This window comes from Dermacentor andersoni, chromosome 3 (genome assembly GCF_023375885.2).
Source record: "Dermacentor andersoni chromosome 3, qqDerAnde1_hic_scaffold, whole genome shotgun sequence".
NCBI lineage: Eukaryota > Metazoa > Arthropoda > Arachnida > Ixodida > Ixodidae > Dermacentor > Dermacentor andersoni.
In genome coordinates this window covers 106,525,693-106,540,870 of record NC_092816.1, presented here as the reverse complement: position 1 = coordinate 106,540,870, position 15,178 = coordinate 106,525,693, and the positions used below count along the sequence as shown (strand labels likewise).

At 45.2% G+C, this 15,178-nt stretch overlaps 1 protein-coding gene across 5 annotated transcripts in view; it reads right to left on the bottom strand.

Moving 5' to 3' along the window:
* LOC126539861 (aromatic-L-amino-acid decarboxylase-like) overlaps nt 1-15,178 on the bottom strand; it is a 153,363-nt gene that overhangs the window by 35,032 nt on the left and 103,153 nt on the right. The gene's annotated exons all lie outside the window — the stretch shown is intronic.

Here is a 15,178-nt window from a genome sequence, read left to right as displayed (position 1 = left end):
CTTATTGGTCATAGCTTAGCTGATTGCAGCTGCTGTCCTTAGTTTGTTTACTACCCACTAGCAATGACCGGACATATTGAGAATGTCCTTTTGGTCATGGCTTAACTGATTACAGCTGCTGTCCTTAGTTTACTACTCACGAGCAATGGCCGGACAACTTGAGAATGCGGCACATCTACAGAACTATAGGCTAGCAACTGATAGTGTGGCAGCGCTCCGCCACCTTCCAGGCAACTTGCCTTTCACGGCCGCACGTTCCACCTCACGGGACTTCACGTGGGACACTTGGCCGCACTTGGCCTGAACTCCCAGATAAGCTCCAATAAGCCTGTGCGCCAAGTGGTATGGCGTCGTCAGGACGGTTGACGCTGCCATGCATGGGAACCCTGAGTGCGCCAAGCGTCGCCAGCGTTCTGCTTTACACATGCGAACTGCAGGAGAGTCATCCTATAGCGCTACTGGCTTCTGCACAGGCGTGACGTACTCGAGCGGTCCTCCGATTCGCGCCATTGTTAGCAGCTTGAGGAATGCGGTGGCGTATAGGTGGCGAATACGCTCGTAATAAATAGAGCTCGAGTCTGGGGAAATGTTTCCGGAATCATTGTCCGCGTATCGCACACAACTGTATCTGCCGAGCCAAAAGCGCTATCGCGCCGCATCCCTTCTTGACAGGGTAGAAGACGAAGCGCAATATTACAGCAAGATGATGTTGTGTGCAATATTCTTGAGTACCTCTTCAGACGGTGGTGTAGAGTTCGAGTGTACAAACAGACAGATAACTTCCGAAAGTCGTCGTAGTTATTCGTACTGCGTCTAACAGGGTGGTGTGAAGAGCATTCGATGCTGTCGCTGGAAAACAGTGAAACTGTCCTTGCAGAGCGGTCTCTGTATAGAAAGCGACTTGCGCGAGCCTGGACGCAAAAGATGTACAAAGGTTCCATGAGTAAGCCTTTTCTGAGTGTTCATATTTAAGACGTAACTTTTTCTGCCTCATTTTAATTGCCTAACTACCTATAATAATAATAATAATAATAATAATAATAATAATAATAATAATTCTTTTATTATATTTAGAAAACATTACATTCATCAGGCCTGCCAAACCGACAATGGGCTTGAATGGCATAGCGTGAAAGGCAGCATACAAACTGTTACAAGAATATAGCAATAGCGAAAAGAATAAAAAACAATATGAAATTGCGAAAGAAATTTCGACCATTACGATGCTCCCTAATGTAAAATTTGAGCGCAGCTGTACACGTGTTTTCCTTTAGCGATATCTGAGCTAAAGAATTTGAGCCCGAAAGCAGTGCACCGACTGGCAGTGTGCTGTGCCGTCAGCGCCTTCGCAGAAGGAGGGACAGTATGGGAACGCTGGCATGATGAGTGGCAGTGCAGCCAGCTGTGGAAGAAAAAGACAGGGGATGCTTAAGCTTTGCCTTTAAGAGTGCAACGCGATAGCATTCAAAGATCCCTGACTGCTGCTCAGGCTTCCAGGCAACTGGAGCCTATGTAACCGTAATGTTTACCGGGAAACGCTGGCCGCGAACGCTATGCAGGAAGTGGGGCTTTCTGGTAGAAATACGGTCTCCAGCGTGGACCGCGATCCAGCGGAAGCGAGCGCCATCTGGAGCTATTATAAGGAACTGGGCGCACCGCTCCGTGGCCGGTCTATGTGTAGTATAAACGCTGGAATGGCGTTTGTTTCGCGCAGCAGGATTGCCTTTTCTCGTGTAGTCAAAATCCGACGCTATCATGCATGTAGGTTGTGTGTGAGTTGTACTTTACGGTTTTTCTACTTACCTTAGCTTGAGAAATTCTATTATTTCAGTAGCTTCATTGCGACACATTGCGGCCTTGCGACACAACTAAAGAACTGCACGATGGTATAACCTGTAGAACTATATGACAAGTAGCAGTGAGCGGAATTCTGACTTACAAGGAGGGCCTGCGTATGGGTGGTTCGAAAATCTTTTTGCCGAAACGACATCCGACACCCGCTTAAGAGCGCAGCTCTTAGGCGGGTGTCGGGCGTCGTTTCGGCAAGAAGATTTTCGAACCACCCGTACGCAGGCCCTCTTCGTAATATATATATATATATATATATATATATATATATATATATATATATATATATATATATATATATATATATATATATATATATATATATATATAGGCACGAAGCAAGTTACCGCGCGACTGGCCCGCTCGAGGCACTTTGCGGGTATTCGCGGCCTATTTTCAGCTTGGAAACACACCTTTATAGCACGTATTGAGCAATTCAGAAAGCTGTGTCGGGAGTTTTTCGTGTTGCTCTACAACTTTCTCGTTGACACCTTTAATCTAATTATACCATTAGAGAAGCTGATTAATTAATTAAGAACTATTGTGTAATTAGGCGAAATGCATAAGAATAATCCGAGTATCTACAAGCGACGACAAACAACTTTACTTTGGTTCTGTCCAGCTACGTGGCATTCGCGTATCTGTAAAGTTTGGCTCGAGTTACGTGGGACACAATTTAGATGATCGAGTGATGGCAATTCTTTCCTCCAGACAAAATTGACAAATTGATGTTGTTTCCTCCTCCTCCTCCACACAACAGTATCAAAGTAAGGCGCGTCGGCTGTGCAGACGCAAAGATATAAGCGACAATACAGTGTAACATGTTTTCGTTACATCCGGTGTTGGCAAGCGACCGTGCCGTCAGCACGTCATCAGAGTTACTCTTCGGAACTACAGAAAGAACATGAAAGACCACGACAACACGAAGAATCTGAAGTGATATCTGCTGCCTCGCAGTCCTTGAAACAAGATATTCTCGCTATAAGCGTTCGAGGAAAAAAAAAATAATAATGTGACTGTGTTGTGCCGAGGAACTCGCGAGTGACAAAAGGCACATGCAGTGTCCTCTTCACACTTCGAGCAGTTCATTGGGCATCAGCTACGAATACACAAGTTATCGGAAGGAAGACGGCAGATCTTTTCTTTTTTTTGCTTGCTTGCTTCGCCTCTCTGTCCATATCGTTAGCCTTTCAAGGGCTTCTTGCAGCGCTGATAGACGAGACGCACTTGTCAAACGTTTGCCTGCCAAGCGTTGCTCCTCGCACGCTGCTACTGAATTTCTCCAGGTGCCAGAAATCCGGTAACGCGGCGGACCGTATCTCTTCAGGGAATCGCATTTTATCAGCGCTCGGGCTAGATCCTTGCGAATCACTTGCGGTGTATAGCGGCGATAAAACGTGCGACCTCGAATCGATGCTCCCTTCGTTTTGTCGAGCTTCGCGCGCCGATGAGTTTTGCAAGGCTAAGCACACTATCCGCGTGCGAGCCGTCGACTGCCCTTTTTTTCCTCCCGCAGGACCCGCGCGGTCTTCGAGAAAGTATACTGCGACTGGCACAAACCGGCGCTGCAGGCAATCGCGAGAACTGCGCAGCTGCCTCGAAGTGGTAATCTTTGCAGCATAACGTTGCAACCGTTCGGTCGGTACTTTGCTATCCCCGGGAGACATTGTCAGGATGCCCTAAAGTCCATCATCGTGTCAGCCGTAACGAGATTACGACTCGATAACCACTTAATTCACGAGCTTTCAAAAGTGTGGCGGGCGATGGTCTTGAACAACTGTTATTTCAAGTAATTCTTGGCAGCGTGCAGTAGAGTTACATGGTGCCACACTACGAAAAGACACGGCGGCCGCATTTCGATGGGGGCGAAATGCGAAAACACCCGTGTACTTAGCTTTAGGTGCACGTTAAAGAACCCCTGGTGGTCAAAATTTCCGGAGTCCTCCACTACGACGTGCCTCATAATCAGAAAAGTGGTTTTGGCACGTAAAACCCTATAATATAATTTTTTTTAACAATGAAAAGTAACCGAAGATTTGTGTTCAAAGCCAGTAATTTTTCTTGTTCCTGGGCTAAGAAGGAACTCCACGATGGGACTGACGTGTAGAACTACATGCCAAGTAGCGGTAAGCGACCTTCTGGCTTACAAAGTAGCAGAAATCGCTGTTTACATAAAGTTCAAGTGTTCCGTTTTATGTTGGTGTGCAGCGTGCAGCGTGCCCCGTGAACCTTATTCAGATGCTTAAGTTTTCTTGCGCCCAATATTAATAAGGAAAACCTTAACAGTTTTACGCGAACTATTACGAGAATACATCGAGGAAAACCAGATGAAAACAGGTTTTCCCAATGCATGCAATATTCGATTCTTCTATTGTCTTCGATTTTTCAGTTATCTACTCAGATAACTCACGTTTTAAGGAGTTGATAAAGAGGAGGAGGAGGAAAGAGAAAAGTAGAAGGCAGGGAGGCTAACCAGAATAACGTCCGGTTGGCTACCCTACACCGGGGGAATGGGAAAGGGGAAAACAAAGACCACAGGGAGAGAGAGGAGGGAAGGAAAGAAGGAAATTGCGGCGAGTTCGCTGACGCGTGTGGTCTTACAGAAATAGCATTAATAGTCACAGATGGTGGAGTTGATAAGAGCATTCAAAGCTTCGAGAGAGCTCTTCACCAGCCACCACAGTTGCAGCCCATTCTGCTAAAATTCACTGCAATTTAATCTTATTGCTTGCTCAACATTTCATATGTATATATCTGCTGCCCTGCCAGAGAAAATTTGCCGTAAATGCTTTATTGAACATAATCTTCTATCTATGACGTGAGGGGTGGAACGTAACCAGAGGTTATACTTACCACAGTTCGCCCGCCCATGCTTACGTTACTTCCAAATTCTAAAATCAATACCCAGCTTCAAGATTTCACCAAACACAGTCTAAGGGTATCAGACTTCGTCAGCAGAACCGCCCAACAATGGCGGCGTTATGGCGCCTCAAGCATCCGCATACTACCTACACGTATTCTAATGACTATTCGCAAAGTTTAATCCGGTACCTCTATTCGCCTGATTGTGAGGGAATGACCCTGCAAGGCGGTTACCAACCGTATTTGAACTTGGAACAACATCTGGCACTGCAAAAGAAGCGTAGCGGGACGCTAACGAAAGCCCTATTTCGGGGATATGAAAGAAAGTGCCGTACTACCGCGGCCTGACACGAAGACGAAAGATAACGCGTGCTCCGCTATAGACAAAAGAACGCGCACCGGACGCACTCGTCGGTCGCTTCCGGGCTGGATGGTGCGTACGAAGCACGCTCGAAACTGCAGTGAGAGGCTCTCGGCTTATCGGCAATAACGCAACAGCACTCATGTATGATAAGGAGGAGGCTCCTTTTTTTAACTGATATTCAGGAAAAAATAAAAATGTATCCCCGACAATTGGCCTTCTGTTTGGCGAAGGCGCCTCAGGCGAGTATCGTCAGTTTCGGTCCACGTGTTTGCCTAGGACGCTTCACCTTGGCTTGGTCGTACGTGGACTTCGAGGACTCGCGTTCACGTGACTTTCATGCCGCGAGTGGCTGCGGTTTCGTCAGTGTCCCCTGTCAACACGCTGGCGGTGCGGAGTAATCTTCCCTCGAGCTTAAAGAAAACCAATTTTAAGCGATTATCGTCCTCTTTCGAGGATGCGTGAAGGGTTTGTTCCTCTCGGACCAAACTCGACCACAGGGCTTGCTCGATTGCGTGTTTACCTGGAAGAGCCAGGAACTGTGTAACGACGCGATTACTGTACTGATACGTATCTCCAAGCAAAGGTCGGAATTTTTTTTTTGTTAACACTAGCAGGAAAAAAATAAGGAAAAGCGAGGCAGCCACTGGAGAAGTGTTCAGACGGTCTCCTTTCTCTGGAGACCCGCGTTACGGCGACCGTTTGCTCAGAAAGTAAACGCATAAACGAGTGTTCTCATAAAATGCATCACAACGACTGTTGACGTGGGGCCAATCTGAATAAGGCCTAGGTCTCGTTGGAATCAATCAAGGAGGAAAGTTGTTGAAGTCATGGCTGTCACTGAAAATTCTTTAAATAGCGCTGATTCTTAATCAGGGCACGATTAGCAGTGACAGAAACACGTAGAAGTACTTGAATTAGTCAAGGCAAGGCGCAGAAGACCAGGACTCAAGAAGAAGAACACAAACGACAGGACCGGCGCATGTGTTCTTTTTGAGTCCTGGTCTTCTGCGCCTTGCCTTTACTAATTCAAGCATGAACCAACTAGCCCAAGCAAGAGTTTTACTTGAGCATATTTCTTCAACATTGGGCGCTTTCTTTCAACAAAGCTTCCGCACAAAAAAGGCGCCGGTCCTGTCGTTTGTGTTCTTCTTGAGTACTAGTCTTCTGCGCGTTGCCTTTACTAATTTAAGCACGAACCAACTAGCCCAAGCAAGAGTTTTACTTGAGCATATTTCTTCTAGATTGGGCCCTTTCTTTCAACAAAGCTTTCGCACAAAAAAAGGCGCCGGTCCTGTCGTTTGTGTTCTTCTTGAGTCCTGGTCTTCTGCGCGTTGCCTTTACTAATTTAAGCACGAACCAACTAGCCCAAGCAAGAGTTTTACTTGAGCATATTTCGTCTACATTGGGCCCTTTCTTTCAACCAAGCTTTCGCACAAGAAAAGGCGCCGGTCCTGTCGTTTGTGTTCTTCTTCTTGAGTCCTGGTCTTCTGCGCGTTGCCTTTACTAATTCAAGCATGAACCAACTAGCCCAAGCAAGAGTTTTACTTGAGCATATTTCTTCTAGATTGGGCCCTTTCTTTCAACAAAGCTTTCGCACAAAAAAAGGCGCCGGTCCTGTCGTTTGTGTTCTTCTTGAGTCCTGGTCTTCTGCGCGTTGCCTTTACTAATTTAAGCACGAACCAACTAGCCCAAGCAAGAGTTTTACTTGAGCATATTTCGTCTACATTGGGCCCTTTCTTTCAACCAAGCTTTCGCACAAGAAAAGGCGCCGGTCCTGTCATTTGTGTTCTTCTTCTTGAGTCCTGGTCTTCTGCGCGTTGCCTTTACTAATTCAAGCATGAACCAACTAGCCCAAGCAAGAGTTTTACTTGAGCATATTTCTTCTACATTGGGCCCTTTCTTTCAACCAAGCTTTCGCACAAGAAAAGGCGCCGGTCCTGTCGTTTGTGTTCTTCTTCTTGAGTCCTGGTCTTCTGCGCGTTGCCTTTACTAATTCAAGCACGAACCAACTAGCCCAAGCAAGAGTTTTACTTGAGCATATTTCTTCTAGATTGGGCCCTTTCTTTCAACAAAGCTTTCGCACAAAAAAAGGCGCCGGTCCTGTCGTTTGTGTTCTTCTTCTTGAGTCCTGGTCTTCTGCGCGTTGCCTTTACTAATTTAAGCACGAACCAACTAGCCCAAGCAAGAGTTTTACTTGAGCATATTTCTTCTAGATTGGGCCCTTTCTTTCAACAAAGCTTTCGCACAAAAAAAGGCGCCGGTCCTGTCGTTTGTGTTCTTCTTGAGTCCTGGTCTTCTGCGCGTTGCCTTTACTAATTTAAGCACGAACCAACTAGCCCAAGCAAGAGTTTTACTTGAGCATATTTCGTCTACATTGGGCCCTTTCTTTCAACCAAGCTTTCGCACAAGAAAAGGCGCCGGTCCTGTCGTTTGTGTTCTTCTTCTTGAGTCCTGGTCTTCTGCGCGTTGCCTTTACTAATTCAAGCATGAACCAACTAGCCCAAGCAAGAGTTTTACTTGAGCATATTTCTTCTACATTGGGCCCTTTCTTTCAACAAAGCTATCGCACAAAAAAGGCGCCGGTCCTTTCGTTTGTGTTCTTCTTCGTGAGTCCTGGTCTTCTGCGCGTTGCCTTTACTAATTCAAGCATGAACCAACTAGCCCAAGCAAGAGTTTTACTTGAACGTACAAGTACAGAGGACGAAGCGCGAACATTGTTTTCGTCACTGTTATTCATGTTCTTATTAATGATTCAGCGTGCTTTAAGAAGTTGACATGCGCCAAACGGCGCGACTTGTTCCTAGGTTTTCTTATTAATGAAAGCACGTTAGCACATGTCTGTGTGCATTTACTGCTGTTTAAAGCAGCAAAAAAAAAAAGAGAGCTTGCACAACGCGAAAGGTACTGTGTGGCGTCAATGCCCTCCCGTCATCCCCTATACACAGCAAAATCAATAAATGTACAAAGCTGTTGTTAAGTGGTGATTTTACGTTACTTGGAGACTGGGATAAGTTGACTATCGGTAATAGAGAGTTAAAAACTGTAAGCACCTGCTTAATATAACGTCTAGAGTTTTTTGTCACAGATTGTTTAAGAACCTAAGCGTATTCAAAGAAATGCCTCCTCAGTGCACACTTTTTGTTTACTACCGCAGTCGATAACGCCACATATTAGTATTGAAGAAGGTATTTTGGATCAAGAGATGCTAGCTTTAACACTTTGAATAGTTGCACTTTGAATAAGAGCGCTAGCCACAAGGCCAAACCATCACGAACCGTTTTCAATTATTATAGCCGAGCTAGTAATGTGAGTGTGATCGACTACGTAGAAGGAATCTTGGATGGTTTCTCACCTCATTCCTGCTGAGGCGTTAACTGTCCTTAGTTAAAGCTAAAAGGGGTTTCTGCATTGTATAAACAACTGTATACCAACAAAACTGAAGATAACAGAGTGGGAAACACCGTCGATCACTCGGAGCGTAATTCACCCGTAATGAAAAGCGAGAACACGACAAAGAAAAAAAATCAATTCCGCAGAGATAAGATTTCACGCGCAAATTCAAGTTATAAGCGAAAGCTGCAAAGGAGAATTACTTTTTAAATAATTTAACAAATTTCGTAAGGTGTAAGCCGCAAATCCTAGGGCGCCGCATATCGAAGCTTGATTAGTAAAATAGAAGTTGCTGGTTTCGTCTTTGTAGAAGCAATGCGCGCTGTTGCAAATACATTAAATGCCTATTTCTAATGTGCCCACACGAGCCTTCCGACCTCTAATACGCCGATGGCCTATGCTGACGAGCACGGATGGATGAAATCGCGAACCAGAGTCGGGGATTCTGCACCTGCTCTAGACACCAAGAAAGCGCCGGGCACGATAATTTATCAACCTTATTTCTGAAATCATATGTTCTCTCCTTTTTCAGATTATATTCTCCGAATCGCTAAATACAGCTACCCTCCCTGCGAACTAACTATGCGCTAAAGTAATCCACGTCCATAAAGAAGGCAATAGATTACACGTAGAAACATACAGACCTATATTGCTGACAAGGTGTCCTTGCAAATTAATGCAGCCCGTAGTATGTAAAGCAGCCATGACGTATACTTGAAAGAAACTAACTTGTTATATACTATGCAAGAAGATATTAGAAAAATGTTGTCTACTATAACACGTTAGAGATAAGCACTATTTCGCACAGTTTTTACTTCCATGTTTAAAGATAATGCCCTATTTATCGATTTTTCGAGTGCTTATGATCGTGTAGTGCACCGTAAGCTCATCGAGAAAAATCAGGTTCTTCAGATGAACACAATAGAGCGGAATGGATACCAACATACATATCAGTCAAACCGTACTAAAATCGTGGAACATCGTATTCACTCTCAAATAGTCAACTTTATAGATTCAAATATTTTTTTTTCATCCATCACAGCATGGCTTTCGCAAGGGTTTGTGCTTGCGAAATGCAACTCGCCATTTTCGTGCATGACAGACATACCAATCTTGATCACAACCTCCAAACCGATTCCATTTTTCTGGACTACGCGAAAGCCTTCGATAAGGTACCACACAAACGTCTAATATTAAAAGCTCTTTCAGTTAAAATTACACCCTAATGTACTAAACTGGATAAGATCATTCTTAACCAGATGCTTCCAATCTGTCGTTATAGGTTATCAAACATATAATTCCCTTCCGGTTCCGGCAACATCGGACGTCCAACAAGGTTCTGTTATTGGTCCCCTTCTTTTCCTAATTTATATTAACTACCTACCGCTGCACGTTTTTTGTTCTACTCGTATGTTCGCCAATGATTGTGTAATCTAACACTCTATCACTAATGTGTCTGACCAATTGGCCCTTCAAACTGATCTTAATCACGTACAGGGAGGTAGTGAACACTGGCTAACGACGCTCAACCTTATTGAATGCAAAGCTGCGTCATTTACTCGTCACCATGGTCCTCTTTCTTTTTCTTATACAATCGCAAATGTCACTGTGGAACTAGTCAACTCCTTTGGATGTCCCGGTGTCACCTTCTGTAGTAACTTGTCTTGGCGTCCGCACGTTAACAGTATAATTTTCATCAGCTAGCCGAATTCGCGCGTTCCCAAAACGACATTTGTGGCGGCATGCATCGCCACACGTAAAATTGCTCGCACACACATCGCTCGGAAGAACTGATCTGGAGTACGCATCTCCCATTTGGGATCCACACCAAACATACCTAATGAGTGCACTTGAGTCGGTTCAGAATCGTGCCGCGAGATTCGTCTACCCTTCATCTTTCGTATCAGTGTTACGTCACTAAAAGTACAGTCAGACCTCTCCCTTCTTTGCCATCGTCGCCGCACTACTACTCTGGCACTGCTCCACGAGTTCTGTCACTCGTCACCTTATCGCGCGCACACCCCCGTCATGCAAGTAGAGGGTGCCCCAGCTAACTTTAGCCAGAGTTTAAAAATATCCGAATGCCACGTAGCTGGACAGAACCAAGATAATGGTTGTTTGCCGTCCCTTGGAGCTACTCATATTATCTTTTTCGTTCTACCTAATTAAATAATTATTTCTAATTCGTTAATCATCTTCTCAAATATTGTAATTAGATGAAAAGTGTCAATGAGAAAATTGTAGAGCAACACGGAAAACTCCCGATACAAGTTTCTGTTGCTCAATACGTGCTATATAAAATTGTTTTTCCGAGTGTGATAGAAGCCTGCAAATGCACGCAATATTTCCGCACGACTGGCCGCTCGAGGCACTTTGCGTGTATTCGCGGGCTTCTTTCCGGGAACACTGCCACGATCAGCTCCCAAAGACAATTTTGTGACGCTTTATGTAATCATCTCTTAATAAACACCTGTTTTATTACTATATATACATCTATAACCTGTTTGCTACTTATGTTCATATTACGACTTCAGTATACTGAAGACGTCGCCAGAAAGCAAGGACTGGCCGCCGTCCGCGGAAGAGGGGGCATTGGGGTTTAGTCTCCCAACTTCCGCCACCCCTGGACCCCATCAATTGAGGACACAATAAAGCTTTATCTCTCTGTATGAGCCTGTGCAGAATGTTCATTGTGTAAATAAATAAATAAATAAATAAATAAATAAATAAATAAATAAATAAATAAATAAATAAATACAATTCAACACAAGACATGAGTTAGCCACACATCGTTCCACTTCGTTCCATCGTAACCACAGAGTACCGCAGTGGTCATCGGCTAGATCTTGCGTGTTGGCTCAAATAGGGGGAGTACTGCTGTGACATTACGAATACAAAAGTCGCAGTTTCGCCCGAAAGGCGAAGCATCGATTGCGATAGCAAATTAGTGGACAGCGAAATAAGGACAGTAGTTTTGCCGGCCGTATAAGAGAGAGAGAGAGAGAGAGAAAGCAAGGACCGGAAAGGCAGGGAGGTCAACCAGAAGAGCATCCGGTTTGCTACCCTGCACTGGGAGTGGGGGAACGGGGAGAGAAAGAGGAAACGGGGAGAAAGTGAGCACTGAGTGCGTGTGGGCGGGACACTATAAACGGTCTCTTAAGCCGGTGCACTTCAAGTATTGCACTAATGCACGATTCTCTTTTCGTGCCAGTGACGGGTGCGGCCACGGTCCGAGTATCTTTGACTCGGTGAACGGTCTTAAGTCCAGTCGGTGTAAAGCTTCCGCAGAGTATAACTTGCAAACATAGGCATACTGACTAAATTATCAAGCACGGTGTCACGCGCGCGCGAGCGAATACGAACACATCTTACTCGATGACCGCGGAAACTCGCTGTCAGAACGCTGGAGTGAGGAAGCGCGGAAGCAGCAGCGAGCGAACTGACCTTCGTGCTGCGTCTCGCATCAACGCTAACTAAGCCTCGAAAACACAGTGCGCGGTGGACTCTGTCCCTGTTGCAAATGGCTTTCAAGATACAGCAGCCCGGGCGCGCGCGCGTGCAGCCGCCCGCGCCGCCCGGAGTAGAATGCGCCCCTCCCGATTCCCTACGCTCCCCTCGGAGTCTTGCGCGCAACGGAAGACGGCGCGCTTCGTCCCCGCTTTCCTCGCTTGCGTGCGCGACATTGAGCTGCGATAGTCGACTCCCCCTTGCACGCGTTCACTCGCACATACAGCATATGGCGCGTGGCCCTTGGACTTTACACGGAACCTCACGGCGACGGCGACGGAAGAAATTGTGCACGGAGTGTCAATACAATTGCTACCGCCATAATACGCATCATGGCGCACTAAAAACAGATCCTACTCGACTCTGATACACGCCTTGGATGCGCGCGCACACTCTTGCTCATTTTCGTATAGCCTAGTGCTTTGCGAAAGTTCTGGTAATAGACAGTAAAAGACAGTAAAAATAGATAGAGAGGTAAGTTAGAGTCAATGACACGAGGGAGAGACGGAGAAAAGGCAGGCAGGTTAACCAAAGTAGTATCTGCTTGGCTACGATACACTAAGGTAGCCGGGAATGATAGCAGGAAGAATTAAAAAAAAAGAAATTCCGTGCGAACGCATTTTAATGTTCACTGAGATTCACAGGCAGTCTTACTCTCCATCCGGCTTCAAGAACGTGCAATATAACTGAAGTGCTTCGAACGAGATCCCAGGATTTTTTTTATTCCGAGCGCAGTCTGCCATCGAAGCGATCGAAGCGGCTGAGACTGTCTCGCAGAGCACATCGCTGACCGTTGAAGGATGGGCAATGACAAAAAAGGGGCCCTACTTTGTCGTCACACCCGCAAGAATTGCACGAGGAGCTGTCGGGTATTCCAAGGAGGAATGAATGAACATTCGGAAATGTGACGCCCAAGCGAGTTGACCAAATTATTGATTTAATGACGACGTTTCAGAACAGCTTGCGTGTTACTTGTTGGTGTTACTTTGGTGTCTTCTATGGTGTCTGCTGGCTCTCACGCGATAAGTTTGGAGAAACAGCGAAAATGTACTTCGAACTGCACGAAGAAGAAAATGCGCAGTTCGACAGACTTTTCGATATGAGTGTCGTGAAGAAATGCGTGTTGTTTAGACTATGTAACTGAGACTATGTAACGGTGCAGGTGTGTGTGAATATTGGTTCTCGCGTATCAGTGCGGATGTAAGTGAAGGTTTTCATAGTAGGAACATTGATAAAGAATATACGAATTTCTGCGAAAACGCTTGAAGTTGCCGCTCAGCATCCATTGTGAACATTTATTAACTCATATTGGAATAGGTTACTGGTTTGGGTGAGTTGGCAGTATTTCATGACTGTAGGATTTATAGCAGAAACTAGAGAAAGAAGACTTGACCAAAAATCCCGAAGTTTCATCAAAATTTTTTGGGGGAAAGGGTGTAGTTATGTACGCAGACGATGTATGACGTGCATCTGGTGGATGAAAACAACAGCAAGAAATCTTTAAACAAACAAGTAGAATATAAAAACAGAAGGACCTAGCGAAGGACCTATCTATGCGTAACGTGTGCCTAGAGATTCTATACTTTTTTTTATCTTACCGTGGATTGTGCCGTAATTATTCCAGCTCTTCTTGCGAGAGCCTTATCGAAGCCGCACTGACACATTTAAACACCAGGCGATTAATTTGTACCACCTAAATAATTTCTCTCTCCAATAAATTAATCTTCAATTCAATGATTTGACCGGTTCCATTTTCCACTTATTTGTTTAAAGATCCCTTTTTTTTTCTTTACACCACCCAGATGCACGTCATACATCGTCTGTGTATGTAACTTCTCCCTTTTTTCGCGAATGCAATTCAGGCGAAAGATTGCGCTTGTGTTTGTCAAGTATCTTGTCTTCGTTTTGCAGTTTGTGCGCAAGAGCCTACCGTCGTGGCATGTCGTAATCGGGTGCGAGTATGTAATGTAGGATTTGTCCACAAAGTTTTGCTGCAAGCCTGTCTGGCAACATCTCCCTCACAAGGACTTGCTCGAGCTTAAGTAGTCTGACAATCGGGGCGCAGTAAATCACACACACACAAAAACGTGGATACGTACAAGGCAGCTCCTTTCACTGGGTTGTTCGGCACTCGTCTAAGGACGTCGGATATCGCTGTTGACTCGTTCCGATAAAGAGGTCACAGAACACGCGTTTGAATGAGACATGAACGTACACCAGCTTTCTCTTCGGTCGCTATGGTGTATACACTAAACGCGTATGTATGTCGACTGTATTTGTTTTAAGGGACCTTAAGATTGTGACACAAGATGGTTGATCACAAGGCCGTTAGTGACGCAACAAAATATTGGCATCTAGATCGTGAAGATACGACCTACTTGAGCATAATGAGAAACAGACTCAAACAGAAGCACTATGGGCTTTTTATGAAATTTGATCCCAAGAAGTCCTTGTTACCATTCGCGGCGCTTATTTCTTTAGTAACAAGAACTGTCATTACATTTTCGCGGGCATTAGTTGTAAATAACGGTGATAAAACTGTCGTCGTTATATTTGCCAACAGATACAACATCGTCATTACCACCAACGTCAGTGTCGTCGGCCCAAGAGATGAATAACATGTTAAACTTGAAACATTTGAGTTAGTTGAGTGGGCTGGCATCTGCCATGCGAAAGACCCATTTGGTGCGGACTACACAGTGGAAGTTTTGGTATTTTTTGTTGAGGGCTTATATGGAGCTCCAATTTTGGGCGAAAGTAGGATGGACCCAATTAAATCAGTACGCCACATTTACTTGCCGTGATCCCGCGTGCCTGCGCTGACAAGAGAGATCTCCTCGTCGAAAGTCTAGTACCGGCGTGACTTCGATGATGTCTACACGTAGGGAACTGACGTTATAACGCCCACTTTAGTCACGCGCCATATTTACGCCCGACGGCGGGCCCAGGCAGCACATGTAAGGTTCAGTGCAGTCAGGAATGTTTGACGAGCTCACTTAGAGCAAGAAGTAAAATAAGCTCTAAGTGAAATACGCGCCTTAGATTCTGCAGATGAAAGTGAGCAGAATGGGTGCATGTACCGTAGAAAAAGTTCCACCAGAGAACACCCTGGCCATTACTTTTTACAGTTCATGGCATGAAAACAAGTTCTAAAGCAACACACATTGACTCTCCTTTCTGCAGGGCCGCTAAAAGGTCGGAATAATT